This window comes from Mastomys coucha, unplaced genomic scaffold (genome assembly GCF_008632895.1).
Source record: "Mastomys coucha isolate ucsf_1 unplaced genomic scaffold, UCSF_Mcou_1 pScaffold9, whole genome shotgun sequence".
Taxonomy (NCBI): Eukaryota; Metazoa; Chordata; class Mammalia; order Rodentia; family Muridae; genus Mastomys; species Mastomys coucha.
Genome location: NW_022196915.1, coordinates 8,926,093 through 8,931,522, shown reverse-complemented (window position 1 = coordinate 8,931,522; position 5,430 = coordinate 8,926,093). Strand labels below are relative to the sequence as shown.

At 43.0% G+C, this 5,430-nt stretch overlaps 1 protein-coding gene across 3 annotated transcripts in view; it reads right to left on the bottom strand.

Annotated features, from left to right (window-relative positions):
* Window positions 1–5,430, bottom strand: part of Lrmda (leucine rich melanocyte differentiation associated) — a 1,019,879-nt gene that overhangs the window by 918,220 nt on the left and 96,229 nt on the right. The gene's annotated exons all lie outside the window — the stretch shown is intronic.

The window sequence follows — 5,430 nt, the reverse complement described above, 5'->3', positions numbered from 1 at the left end:
CTCCTCCTCCTCCTCCTCCTCCTCTTCTTCCTCCTCCCTCTCCATGTCTGATGCAACCCCAGAAGTGGCCCACGTGTCAGCAGCTTTGTACATTCTCATGTCCAGCCTGATATCATATCTTGGTTGAAGGTAAGTGATAGGCTCATTTGTTTTTACTATGCTGGGGATGGAATTTCAGTGGGCTGAAATAATCCACCCTCTTCAACAAATCCTTCTTGCAGTCCTCATGGGCAACTAGCGATAGGGATTTAGCCATGCAGAGTCCTCTGGGAGACAATATTAACTAGTGGTTAGAGGTGTATACTTTGGAGTAGAGCCTGGCTCTGCCACTTCCCAATGTCTCTAAACCTAAACTCTTCCATCTGTGAAATGGGAATATTTACCTAAGTACCAAGAAATGTCTGTTGGGAGGATTTAATGACATAATAAATATAAATCACACAGATGATCCTATGTATGACATATATATATACATATGTATGTATATATATCCAGAGATTTCTCTCTCATAACTTCACAGCCGTATAACAGTTTAATAACAACTATCGGTAATGATCATTATTATTAATCAACTGTCCATGGGTGTAGGTTTTCTCTCCAAGACTACTATATAGTAGTAGTTTCCTGAAGAAGAATCTCCATCTTTACATTGCTCAGGCCTGGCTATATATTTCCTGATCATGAGCAACTTATTAACACATATGCACCTCTCGTATCACTCTCATCATTCACAGAAACAATTTCTGTTATAATTACTTGTAAAATAGAAATGTGTAAAACCAGATCAAAACCGAAATCTTCTTTGACCCAAACACTATTAACATTTTGATACTGAGTCATGTCCCCCTTTTCTATACAAATTTGTCCACTGGGCATATATGCCCATATGTTCACAACCTGCTTTTTTAATGAATAATTTATGGATTTTTCTTGCCATTAAGCAGTCTTTAAATACATGGCCTTTGATTTGGTTATAGTGGCACACACCTGTAATCTTAGCTCTCAGGAGGCAGAGGCAGGAGGATTGTGAGTTTGAGAGCAACCTTGGCTATACAGTAAAACTCTATAACAAGATAGTCAATGAATGGATAGATATATGAATAAATAATTTAAACATGGGGGAATGTAGCTCTATAGTAGGTCACTTGACCAGCATGCATGAGGTCCTGTATTCAATTCTCTTTAGAAAAAAAAATCCAATTAAATTAAAAGTAATTCTAAACAGAATTTAAACGTTTAAAGCACAGCCTTTGAGAGCAGTGGAGAGCACTAGGCTCCACTTAGACCTCCTGTTCAGGTTGTTCACCCACCACCTTACAGAGGAAGAAGCTTGAGCTGAGCAGCCCAAGCTCAGAAACACTTCTAAAACCTAAAGCCGTGTGTGCAATCACCTGGCACCATGCCTGACATGGGTCAGCACTCAATAAATGTTCTCTCATTCCTCCTCTGGGTATCTTGAGTCTTTAAAGAAACTTCATGAAAGATTCTGGCTTCTACCTTAAGATAATGCATTTCAGCACACACAAAAAAAAAAAGCTCCAGGCCAAAGCTTCCTCTGAGACCTCAACTCTTCCTTCCCCCAACGGACTGCACACAAGGCTGACAACAGAGAATCCTCATGAGCTCTTCAATCCTCCCAGGGCAGCCTTTCCAGAATCCAGAGTGCTCAGATTGGAATGTTCTCAACAAATCCTTCCTGTGTTGCAAACATGTTCAACTTTGCCTTCCCACTGGACTGGGATTGTAGACTTTGACTCGGGGCTTGGAATCAAGAGTTCTGGGTCCTAATCTCAACTTTGCTTCTTGCAGGCTAGCCTCCTTTGAAGTTAAGAATGACCTCCCTCCCCTCTAGATCTGTTTCCTTGCCTGTGAAACAGGAGGCTTAAGTAAATCTACCCATCCCGGGCACCCTGTGTCCCCACCCTTAGAGCCACAACTGTTTCTCACTCATTATGTTTAAGCACATGCCAGCAGTATTGGCTTTGTGTTTTTAATTACTTTGTTTTATTTGTGTAAATAACTATCCCTTGGTCTCTGTTTTAGGAGGTTGGTATTGCTACCTGTGCTGCTTGGCAAAGAAGAAAACTGAGGTTTCTTGGAGTTAGGCAGTACAACAACCCAAAGTCACTCAGCATGCCACAACTGAAAGTGTGTGTGTGTGTGTGTGTGTGTGTGTGTGTGTGTGTGTGTGTGTATTGAAAGTCTGTGTTCACAACCAGGAAGCCACATTCTTCTCAGATCCTTTCCTGTCCACAGCTCCGTGCTCTCTCTGAACTCTTGGTCACACATGCTGACTAGCAGGTTGTGGTTTTTTTTACTTTATTCATGGACTTTTTTCTGAAACCGAATTTTGACATGTCATTGTATGAAACAAAATATTGACATAGGGACACGATCAACGTCACAGAAGCCATGCTGGGGACCATTTCTAGCCTCTACCTACTAGATGCCAGTAACAGCTGCCCTGCCCCAGGTGTAATGGAGTAAATGTCCCCAGGTGGTGAGGAGAAGGTCCCTCTTCACTGAGAACTCTGCTTCACATCCATGCACCCTGACAACAGAGAAAACGGACAGAGAGGGGAAAGCATTCAGCTAGTGCCTATATATGGGGTAGGGATGAATGTAGAGCCAAATAATTGAATTAACTAATAATTGACAGAATAAGAATCCTCCCATTTATCCCTACTTTAAATTGTCTGGCTTATCATCAGCATGGCCACAGGAAAGGAACGGCACAAGCAGGAGGAAGGGCTTAGACACTTGCCTGGCTACTCCAGTTGAGCTAAAGACAACCAACCAAACCCTCTGCTGCTGAGACCAATGAGGAGGCATCCCTCCCCTTCCATAAGCCAGGAAATAACTTTGCAAGACAGTAATCATCTCAAACAACAACATCTCCAAGTCAGCATCTGCAGGTATTTCCTAGTAGGACCAGTGCTATCATGGTTAGGTTCTTGAGCTAGCTCACAGAAGTCTGTTTTACCTACAAATACACAATCTGTGCGAAGTCATGAATGTTTTGAGATGAGCCAGGAACCTCTTTTAAACTTCTGTTTTTGTAAGAATATGAAGTTTAAGAGAAAGGGAGATGGCTCAGTGAAGTACTTGACAAGCAAGCATGAGGAACTAAGTCATAACCCATGTAAGAAGACTGGAGCAGCAACTCACATCTGTAATCTCAGCAGGAGTGAGGCAGAGACAGAGGGATCCCTGGGGCTTGTTCACCAGCAAGGCAAACCAAATCAATGTGCTCGAGGTTCAGTGAAAGCTAAGTAAGATGGAGAAGCAACTGAAGAAGATACCAGACTTCAACCTCTGGCTCCCACCTACATTCACACGCGTGCACACACACACACACACACACACACACACACATGCATGTGGATGTCCATCATATATACATTAACACACAAAAAAAGGAAAAGAGTACAACTGGACTAACAGCCAACAATAATAAGCTTTAAGAGGTGGAGATAAAGTTAAGATAAATATCTAAGCCAAACCTTTTCTGTAGCCATTCCCCTGAAATTCCCAATAAGGAAAATCTGAACCCAGCTTCTCAGGTTCTCCATCAAACTTATCCATCTATGAGTGTGTGAATACACACACAGAGACACACAGAGAAACACACACCAAGAACCTAAGAATTAAGACTATAAGGTTGAGTTTTCACAGATCTCCTTGGCTCTCTTTTGAGGTTGGTTCTTCATGGGAAACTGTTTTATGAGAGACCCAAACTTCAAACATAGCAGAAAGCACCAGTAACAGTGGGAAGGGGCATCCAGGGTCCCTATATCAGAATTATTCAGTTTCTGTCACCAACAGAGTGAAAATCCAGAAGTACTATAGATCATCAGGGACACTTGAGCTCACAGTCATATTTCACAGACAAAATTACATTCCAGGAAGAGATATGGGGGAAGGGAATGGAGGTGGAGGGAGGGAAAGCCACATAAAAGTTCTGAAATATATCAATGTCCAAAAATGGATAGGGGAGGGGAATAAAAAGAAACCTTTGAGGAGTGTAAAAAACATGAAATAAAATATCTATCTTAGTTCAGGGTCCTGGAGTAAATAATATTTCTGATGCTCCCGAAGAGAGTCAAATGCAGCCAGCAAAACAAACACAAATACAAATAAATACTGAGCAAGTGAATTAGGGAAGGTACACAGAGGAATTTCAAACTAGGATGAAGGTTTGGTTTGGAAACGAGTTCCTGCCTTCTGCCTCCTACACGCCCCTCATTCTTTTCTTCGTGAAGTAAAATCCATTATTTTGAAAACACCATTTGAAATCCTCAAGAAAGAGCAAAACACAGTATTGTGGTATTCCAAAGTAATATCTCTTGTTTATAACCATATAAATTTAGCCCCTGGCACTATAGGGCTTATATAATAGAATAGAGTTATTTTAACAGGGGCCTGTTTAAGAGGCAGCAAAATGCTCGGCTCATTTTCTCCAGTGGGAGGGACACAGCCTCATGTGAGGGGGAGAACATGCCGAAGTCATTACCTCGGGAAGGCCATCCGTCAAAGCCGGGTCGCTCTGGCATGGCCAGCACCTCTGGTGAGATCAGAGAGGCGCCTCTGCTTGCAATTACCAGAGAAGGGCCTTGGCTTTAGACAGCCTGCTATCAATTACGACCCTGGCCTCGCCGCTTGGACTTGTCAATTTCCCAGTGTCTTCTGTTTTGTAACAGTGAGCAAAGGGGGCTCCTCCTGACTGATTCTTGGAAGTTCCTCGTGTGTTGTGTCACTCCTCAGTGTCATTAACAATTCAATTAAAATTTCACAGTGCACAAGGCAGGCAGCACTGGACAGAGGCTGAAAGGGCCTGGCCAGGAGGTTCCAGAAGGACCTGCAGTGGGGCCATGTCCGATCACACCAACCCAGTCTTGGGACGTTTTTTACTTCTCAAGTCAGGCTTACATGTGTCTCCCATCTGACACAATGCTGGCTGTCATCCTGGCAAGAAAACACGTTTGATGTTCTCACCCCATGAGGGAGGGGGGAGTACTGATGGAACGGAATTTCAGGCCAACTGGAAACAAAAATCTCATATTATTACCCTCGACATTCGGGTTCTGCAACGGATAACGCTTGAGCATTCACAACCGGCTCTCTTTATCTTTGTCACATTCTAGAAACTTCTGTCTTCTAAATTTGTCTTTGGGTTGTGGTGGTTGTTTGAGTCCTTGCCTTTTCTTGCTCCTTGGAGCCCAGCTGTCCAGAAGAACTGAGGCAGGCAGGGTGTAAATCACAGCTAAATGATTTGGGTAGGTAGCTGATGGAGACAGAATAACCAGAAACCAGAAAGACTTACTACTGTCGTTATTAACTCTCTGAAAGCGCAAACACCCCTTTGTCTGGCTGAAGGATGGAGCAACACATGCTCAAGTGTTTTAAGGGTCCCGAGGGTTCAGGGCAAAA